Source organism: Sitophilus oryzae, unplaced genomic scaffold (genome assembly GCF_002938485.1).
Source record: "Sitophilus oryzae breed Bouriz unplaced genomic scaffold, Soryzae_2.0 scaffold_860_pilon_pilon, whole genome shotgun sequence".
Lineage (NCBI taxonomy): Eukaryota > Metazoa > Arthropoda > Insecta > Coleoptera > Curculionidae > Sitophilus > Sitophilus oryzae.
In genome coordinates, this window is record NW_022147484.1 from 1,709,289 (window position 1) to 1,719,815 (window position 10,527).

Below are 10,527 nucleotides of genomic sequence, written 5' to 3' on the forward strand. Positions count from 1 at the left end.
TCGTATTTAAGAAGTATAGAAAGTACCCATTTCTATACTTTGGCGCTCAAATTTTTGACTTTTGGTGTTTGGTGCACTCTTGGAAAGTGAAAGTTGTTTAGTTTATATTTTGTTGGTTACGGGGTTGTTATTTGCATCCTATAAAAGTTAATAAATAAATTCATAGTTTCTACGAGTCCGGATTTTGTCCGGATTTCAGAGTTCATTTTTCCGGATTTCTGAGTTCACTTGTGCGGGATTTCCAAAACCCTTTATGGAAACCCTAACCGATGGTCTGGTTCAGATTGATTTTGAGAAGAACTTAAAAGAGCTAAAACTACCTGAAAATCTCATAAAAGTCAATGTATTAAAGCAGTTATTTTGTATTTCCTGTATACAACAAAATATTATTAGAATATACAGCTTTATAAACAATTCAACATTTGTATAAAAACATTTTTTCATATCTTTGTCAACAACGACGTTATTGAACCCCATCGCCCTAATGGGTCACCCTGTATTTTTTTTCGTAAATTTTTTAGATATTTTAATAGTTATTCTGCTATTAGAGCATGCTATTAGAGGTTAGGGGGCGGTCAGCGGCTGAGTGGCTGAGTAAGCGACTTCCCTGAAAGATCAATTTTTACACACAAAAAGGTCAGCCCCTGAGCAAAATTCTCAGCGGTCGGTCAGCGGCTGTGTACCCCGAAAGCGGCAAAATGTTACAAAAAATGTCTATACCTCTGTGGCGGATTCATTTCTTCAAGAAAGTCCTATGGGAAATAAATAAAAAATAAAAGGTGCTTTTTTAATACAGTTTAATAAAGATAAATGCATTGCTCATGCATCTGTAGAGGTTAGTATAATATATAACCTCAGGTTGTTAAAAATATCTAACTTCGTTACAGTTGTCAAATCAGTTATCAAAAAGCTTATTTCGGTTTTTTATTACCGATTCTGAACTATCCTAGAAGTAAATACTTTAATTTTTTTTTAATTTTTTTCATGTGCTCACGCGCTGTAAGTTCTAAGACGGTTCAGAATCGGTAATATAAAAAGCCCGAACAATGCTAAAAATTATTTTCTATTGTAAGTTTTACCAGGTTGTTCTATTCTTCTTTATTGTTGGCTCTGTCTAGTTTGTTGATTTTTAAGAAAAACAATTGCAATTAATTTTTAAATATTAACTCAAACCCAATCATATAAAATTATTATAGAAATGATAGAGAGTGAATTTTCTTCAATTCCGGACACGAAAAAACTTTCTCAGTCGGCTTTTGGAATACAAATTCGTCGTGTTGACGGATAAACGAACTATAATAGGGTCGTGGCAAGTATCGACTAATATCAGATTGATCATACCGAGCTTAGTACTGCGCTGTTTTCCAATATCCTTCTCCGTAACCAAAGTACGGCCAACTTATAGCAATTTGTCACTTTCTATGACTGAATTCGTCATCGTTTAATAGCTATTAGATCGGAGAGAATTTAGGGTACTTTTGTTTTTAATATAGAAAAAGAAAATTCGGGTCAGTTAAACCGAATTCTAATCGATTGGCGCTGCGTGATTGGCCTACAGATTATTAGAAATAAACTACTGAAAATATTTACTTAGTTTACTTTTGATTTCTTTTGAATGGAGTGAAATTCTTTATCTATATCTATACTAATATATAAAATCCTTAAGTGACTGACATACTGATTAATCACGATCCTGCCCAAACCACTCAACGTAAGAAGCTCAATTTTGGCATACAGGTTGATTCTAGGGTGTAGAGGTTCGATAAGAAGGGATTTTTCGATATTCCAGTTCCAAGAGGGTGAAACCACCCCTCATATATTACAATATTTTTTATTTAAAAAACGGTCAAGTTTCCGAAAAAACGCTTAAACACGTATATTTTATTTTGTTATTTTACATATTTTAAGATTTTTTATAAATTTATACAGGGTGTTTCATAAAATATGACCATTGAATAATCACGATTCTGCTTAAACTGCTTGACGTTTAAAACTGATTTTTGGTAAACGGATTGACTGTGGGGTGTAGGGGTTCGATAAGGAGGGGTTTCTCGAATCTCAAATTCCAAGAGAGTGAAAACGCCCCTCAAATATTACAATATTTGTTATTTAAAAAACGGTTAGTCTTTCGGGAAAACGCTTGGACAAGCATAATTTATTTGGTTTTTTGACATATTTTGAAATTTTTTAAAAAATCATACAGGGTGTTCCAAAAAGTTGGGTAATTTCTTAACCACGATTCTGCGTAAAAAGTTAATTGACGTAAAAAGCTTATTTTTGGCAAACGGATTTTTCGAAAGTCAAATTCCAACGAGATGAAACTACCCCTCAAATATTATCAAGTTACATAATAATATCGCCATATTGTTTTTTCTCATGCTAACATAAATGTGAGAAAATTTTATCCAGTTTGTATGTTAATGGAAATTCCTGCTTTGCTTTATCATCACCATTTTAAACGATTAATTCGACGCGAACGAAGTCGCTGGTACACGCTAGTTGGTTTTAAAAAGTAATCATTAATAAATATACTATTCGATATAAAAAAAAACGGCATTAGAATTATTTGTTTGTAAATGAAGATCGCTGTCATATACAGGGTGGTCCGAATTCCGGAAACTTCGGCAGTATATTCTGTAGATAAAAATAAGTAAAAAAGTTTGTATAAAAGTATATAACATGTTGACTGAAATGTTTTTGAGCCAAAAGTTCAACAAAAACTGTTTTATTATCATTTCTTCGCAGAAAAATCTATGGTTAATTTAAAAAAATAAAAATTTCCCGATTTTATTATTTACGCAAAAAGTCTCGGAAATGTACACTTTTTCACTCAGTACTTTTATACAGGTACGGACGAAAAGTTATTACTCTTCAAAACAGTTAAAATAGCTGTAGGTGATGCCCCCTACAAATAGGAGTCATATTGACATCAAAATCAAATTACTCATGTCAAAAAACTCCCAGACCCCAATTTTCATCCAAAGTTGCTTCACAAATTATTCGGAAAAAATCAAAATCACAATGAAACTTCTACACCCTGTATCTCCGAAACTAAGCATTTTAGGACATACATTCATACGAACTTTTTTACTTACTTTTATCTGCAGAATATGCTGCCGAAGTTTCCGGAATACAGTTCGGACCACCCTATATAAATCTCGGAGCATTATACCAGGTGTTTTTCAAAAGTGGCTCACCCCTATAATTTTTTTACTTTCTCAGATAAAAAAAACCGATTTGGTATGTTAGTATATGACATAAATTGGATCGGGATTGAATGAAGTATTCAATGAATTTCCGTCACTCCTGTTTCACCGGAAATGACTTCCTAACTACAATTTTTGATTTTTTAATTGGAACCCTTGGTATTTTTTTTACTTTATTTGATAGAAAATTATATTCTGAATAGAATGACATAACATAATTAAATCTTTCTGCCATTTTCACTTAAGAAAATCGAGGGGTGTCTCACGACTTGGGTAAAAAATGTACCTGTACTGCCAAAATATCATGTTACTGCCAAGCAACTGACACTGAGGCGAAATGACTGCAAAGAAGACTGATGCTCATCAAAAGTTGTTGTCATTTCAAGAAAACAGGAAGTGACCGAAACTAATTGAATACCTCAATCGATATTGATTTATATCATTATAGGAAAAACAGCAAAAAAATTTCCTACTGTACAGCCCCTTACTCTTACTACGCGAAGTATCGATTTGATGCGTCTATACACGCATAGTGAGTATGATGCGGTTTATCGATGCGATTCGTTAGTTCGTTTGAAAATTCGTCATTTGTTCGTGATATTTCTTTTGACGGTTCGCCCAAAAACCTACATTCCACCGAACCATCGCACAATCCATCGCATCGACGCGTTGGCGCATCAAATCGACGCATTAACAAACCGCACCGACGAACCGCATCAGCGCATAGTAAGTATGGGGTTTAACAAAAAGATAAAAAAATATAAATAGTGTTTGTACTATTTAAATACAATAAGAAAGCCAATTTAACGATTTCGTAATGCTTCAATTAATATAAAACAATTTCTGAGCGATTGTATCGTTCAATTCGTTTTTCCAAATTTAATGTATGTAATTAAACCCCAATATAAATGTTATAATAATTTAATAAAGTTTAATTTGTACACACAGTCAACTGCGTAAAAGTAGAAAAAAATATTTATTTTAAATGCAATTGACCCAGATAGTGAGTGGTAAACTGCAAATTATTAAACAGAGGCGTACGTACCATTATTATTATACTCGTAAAATCAATGAGCAGCTACCCTAGCATCCTTTAGGCAGAAATTTACGCTATCGAAAGATGCGTAAAATTTATCTTAGATTGGAACTATCGGAAACAGGAAATAGCTAGTCATCTTATCCGATAGTCAAGCAGCACTAAAAGCGATCAACTCAGTAACCATCAATCTGCTAATAGGATTCAGAGATATGGATAGATATATATCCCTTCTATATCGCTGATAGGATTGCTCATCCTCATTATTATTATTATTGTTCGCCTCTTCCCGCGCTTCAGCTGATAGTTGTGACGTCATTGCAGTCCTTGTCATGATAGTGTGTATTATTAGTTGCCTATGTTAAACTTATAAAAATAACAGCTGAGAAATTTTGAGTTAATTATTTTGTCAATTTTAAATGTGAAAAGGGTGTTTTTAAAGTTTTAGAGCTATATAAAGAATGTATAAATACGTTCATTTTGTGTTGTGGATTGTGACAAAGTGCTTAATAATTAACGATATTGTCTATTAATTATTTTAAAGCAAAATATGGAAGTACTCTAAAAAGAATGCCTGCAAAAGGTGATGCTGAGAACTGCTGTTCTTAAAAATGCATTATCCGAGTATTTAATACGATTTATACAGTTAATTTTCTATACTGCATACATATAAGGTGTTTAAATAAATAAACTAAATAATGAACGTTTCGCATCCGGCAACCAATAATGCACGTGTGTGTATTATTGGTTGTCGGATAAGAACTACTACTACTACTACTACTGCCATTACTCGCTGACGAGTATTTGACACGCATCAGAAGATGGTTACGCATGCGTTTCCTGTCATGAGCTTTTCTGTGACTGAAAAGCCCGATACGTGATGTTATCTCTCTTCCGCACTCCGGACATATAAAAATCTCATTACTTTGTTGCCTCTTTACTTTTTGGTTGTCGTTATTAACTGAATTTACAATTCTCCATTGCGTTCTATTGTGCGCTGCTTCCTTCCATTGATGCTGCATACTTATCCCCTTTAAGTTTTCATGAAAAACATCCTTGTATCTTTTGAGTTGTCCACCTGGTTTCCTCTTACCCTCTAAAAGTTCACCGTAAAGAAGAGATGTCGGTAAGCATTTTTTCTTGCATCCTGCATACGTGGCCAGCCCATCTTAAGCGAGATTTAGTAATCATGACTTCAGCGCTCTCGCAGCTTGCTTTTTCAAGGACTGATACGTTTGAGACATGGTGGTACCATTTGATTCTTAACAGATAAGCCGGATAAGGACTAATAACCATGACAAGGACTACAATGACGTCACAAAGCGAGGAGTTTTCGCATGCACCTGGCAGACACTTTTGGCTGAATGAACAGTCCTATTAGGTTAACTGTTCTTGATCCCTAACCTGGAATGGGAATCATCCAACGGTCTAAGACACCTGAAGAAATTTTTCAGAACTTACGAGCGAGATTTGATTTTTTCTCTTTTTCTTGAACACCAGTAGATTGAAGGTAAGAAATAAAGGCGAATGCAGATTCTGTGGGGAAAATAGGAAAACAACAGAACACCTCAACACCTTTTGTCAAAGCCAAGAAACTGTATGATGAGTTATAACTCATTATAACTCAAGAAAGGCGGACACACAATAGATCTCTAAGGTCGCGATGATTATCTCCCCTCTCAAACATTTCTACATTCTACATACTTGTAAAACTAAAGTCTGTAAATCAGAGAACATTTTGACAGACAACATTCAATAAATGTCTGAAAACCAATTTTGCTGTGTATTAAAATGATCACTGTCATGTATCCTCTAGTTGGATACAATCTTTTGCAGGAATGGTAGCAGGTTTCTCGTCTATACAACTGTTGATGTCTCTCTGGGTTCTTAATTTAATACTATGTTATAGGTTGTTCATGCATTTCGAGTTTATTTGTATTAATAATAAAATTAATAAGTAAATTATTTATAAAAAATAGCTCCCACGCTAAAGAAAATTATATATGCATTAGTTCAGTTAAAATTTAAAATGGTTTTAATAAAAAAAAACTGTAATTTCATTTAAATGCATTTTTAGATATTTTCTTTCTATTAAATTTAATCTACTATGCACTTGACAGTAAAGTACATTCATATATTACCTAATACTAAATTTTAAACAGAATCAATATGCTAATTTGACAAATGCTAGTAGAATATATTAAAATATACATATTAATGCCTCTTCAAAATCTACACACTGTTAACAGTTGTTGTACATTTATCAGTACGTATAAGTAGGTATTTTACATATAGTATTTTCAACAGGTTTGCTTGGTATTCAAGTGAAAACAGCTGAAAACCAAACTAGGTTCCATATGTTAAGCGACGTTTCTTTGTATTTTTTTCCTTCAAGCTTGTTAAGAACTTCAAAATTCATTGATGATAGGCGAACGAAAGTTTGAAAGTGTAGGATTTTCATTTAAATGCAAGTAATGATATGAAGTAATAATAATAATTGGTTATTTTGAGGTCGTCTTCACATTCTCACAGGTGCAAGGGAAAAATAAATCAATTTTCTTTGATCTGAAGTCTGTCAGTAGCTTCAGAAGGCTATATTCCTTTTCTTACCTTGGTTATGGTTTTCTATTTTATTTCTATATTTTGAACAGAGTTTTTGTAAAATATCTGTCATTATTATCAGATCAAATAAACCAGCACAAAAAAGCTGTTTTTGGGTTCGTATATCAGTTATACAGGGTGTTTCAAAAAGCATGTGCCATCTCTCGTGGGGAGAATTTTCACGTAAAAATAAGATTTATTTTTCATATCAACATGGGGCTGATTCTACTTTGTTTCGTAGCTACAGGACGTCAGTCTTCGTTTTTTGTCGATTTATTGTAATTTTCTTCTAAGTGCTTTTAGCGATTCTAATGAAATTTGGAGGGTAAAAGTTACTATGAGTGCTACATATTTTAATGTTAAAAAAGGGTCGACAGGTTTACCAGGGACGTGAATATGGGTTATCACTAAAATATTTTTCTAAAAAAAATAATGTGCGCCACTGACTTTTTCCCCCTTATTAGAATATTCCCCCTGTGTAGGCCATTTAAGGTCGATTAAAAGTTGTATCTTGATATTTTGCCCATTTTGATCTCTATGGGATAAACGCAATTTTATTAATCACAATAATTAATAAATTTATAATAAGAATAAAATTAATAAATTAATTTATTACTAAATTTTATTATCTATCAAAATCATGTTACAGTGCTACCTACAAAAAACTCACCCAAAAAATAATGGTATTTAAGGTAATTTAAAAAGGCCTATTTTTTAAAAGTTTTAACATCCTGTAACTTTAAAACTATGCATTTCCGCAACTTTTTTTTATTTTTTTTCGATGAGGAATTAGTGATCACCTATTTAACATTTTGACAAGTTAATTACATTAAAAATGTTTAAAGGTTACTATAGAATTGGATTAATATGTCGACACTTTTTTAGAATTAAAATATGCCTCACTTATTGTAACTTTCACCCTCAAAAGTTCATCCGAATCGCTAAAAGCACTTGTAGTAGAGTGTTTTAAGCCCTTATGAGATACAAACCTCGGAATTCATTTACTGTGAACGAATTTTTATAAAACTTTTTGCATTGTATTGTTAATAAGATATATTACAAAGTTTACCTATTTAAATTCGTTGCTTTCACTTTAGTATTTAAATAAACACACACATATACAAATGCATACATACAAGATGGCTCCGTTTTCCGGAAAAGCTCTGTATCAGGATTCCTATTTGAGATTTTCACTCCAAACCTTTTACAAAATATATGTTTAATGGTAGTTCACATTTCAAAAATATTTTTATAGATATACAGGGTGAGTCAAATATATATCATTTATTTATTCGAGTTTAGTGAATTTGCTATAAAATTCTGGTTCTAAAAATACCTTAATACCATAGAGTATATTAAATGGTCTTTGAATTATGACCACGTCCATGGGGACGTCAATATAGAGTCCAGGAACCTTCGTATGAGAACTTCTAATCGAGACGATCAATTTATTGTAAGTTTATCGCTAAGAAACCGCCGTTTGCCAGCTTTTCAAACTGATAATGAATTGCACTTAAGAACCGTAAATATTAACTAACGGAGTACAAGAAGAAGATTAAACGAAGCAAATCTTATGTCAAGAAGGCCTGCTTCGAGACCAGAACTTACTAGATGTGTTGACTAGGCCCAAAAGCAAAGGCATGGTCTTAATGTAAAAATTACGAAAAATGTTAGTGCCTTCTTTAAAACCGAATATTTCCAACAAAAATAAAGCTAATGGGATGAACCAAAAAACAAACCATCGAGAAAGGATGTATCTAGATGATAAAATAATTTTTAAATTTCTTGCTGTTTTAACAGGGTGTTTCAAACTTTCATCAAAAATATCAACATTTTGTTTTCCCTCGTATAATTAACAGATGGGGAGTTTTGTTTTTAATTTGGAAAAAGATACTAAGTAGTCAAATAATTTGGCAACAAACTGCTTAAAAAATCATCAAAATCGGCCCATTAAAATAAAATATATTAACCTTTAAAATACATCAAAGTTTTAAGGTGCCCATTTTTCGTGCCGGTGAATGTATTTTAAAAACTATACATTTTAGTCATATAATTTTCTAATGAAACAAACCGTTATTTTTTTACTTGAATCCAAAAATCAATTAATATATAGGGTGTTCCATTACAAAAAACATAACTTTGATGTGTAACTTTTTTTGGGGACACCCTGTAGAACTCTACATAATTTTAGAAAATACTTTAAATTGACTCATATACTCATTGACATATCTCAACTTACATAAGCTCAGAAAATTTCACTTCAATACAAACTTTTGTTCTCCTTACAAAAACCGCGTCGCATATGACGCGCCACCCTGTATAATTCGATTTCAATCAAAATTTCAATGATTAGAATATAAGCAGAATAGGTGCATAATATACATTAGATTTATTTATTTCAATAAATTTACTTAGAAAAAGAATTAAAAAAATCAAAATATTAAGAAGGAAATAATTAAGAATTTACTAAAATTATTAAAATAAAAAATTAATAGCAACGAAAAAAAAAAGGGTAAACACTTTAGTATTTTATCTATAAAACACAATACAGAAGGTTTCACATTAATACATTCACAGTAATTGAATTCCGAGGTAAAAGTCTCTGGGCACTCCACTATTGGAAGAAAATTATAATAAATCGAAAAAAAAACAGGTTTTAACCCCCTGTAACTACCAAACAAACCAGACTCGAACCTATGTTAATATGAAAAATAAATCTTATTCTTACGAGAGGAACCTCTTCACGAGAGATAGCACATGTTTGTTAAAACACCGTGTATGTCATTCAATCCCATTTTAACTGCAAAAAAAAACTGTGTAACGTGTTAACAACGCCTCATTGACAAATTATTTCTCAACACTAAACTCCATTGAAAAGATGAATCAAGCATGAAATAAATGTTCTGCAATAAGAATATTGAAATTTAATAAACGTAATTATTTGACATATTATTTCTGCTATTCTATCAAAATGTTCCGTATATTTTTCTGGAACCGATCCTTACCATAGTTTGCGAGCCTGGTTAATCTAGTTTTATAAATATTAGGATACGCCTAAGAACAAAATAAAAGCAAATAAATCATAATACAGTTTTGTGTCAACAACATTAGGGTTAAAGTCGTATGTGTGATTTTCAAGTAATGCACTGGCCACAATTGTAATTTTATATAATTAATAATAACATTACAGAAAACTGTCAATAAATAAATCCAATATATGTCTAGTTAAAGCAAAGTTGTCAACAAAAAGATAATGTGTAGTTTCACTATAAAGTGTACTAATGGCTTGTAGAAATCCGTTGTGCCATTATTCAAAATCAAAATCTGAAACCGTGGACGTATCGACATAAATTCATATACCTATATCTAATTATATCTCGTTTCTCTTTTGAGAGAGAAACAACAATTATCGCGTAATTCAAAATTGTTAATTAGAAAATGCGAAAGATCGAGACTAGTCATAAGTAGGATAAAGTACTTTATGATCAAATACATTTTGATTTCATATTTGAGATGTAGCAGTTTCCAAATTTAAAACCATTATTTATGTTTTTTTCTCTGAGAATTAAGAAAATAATTACTCAATAACTATTAAATCAATTAAATCAAAATAATACTCAATAATTATCACATTCCTATGGATTTTATGGTTCAAACATAAGGTTTATATCAATAACTAGCGTG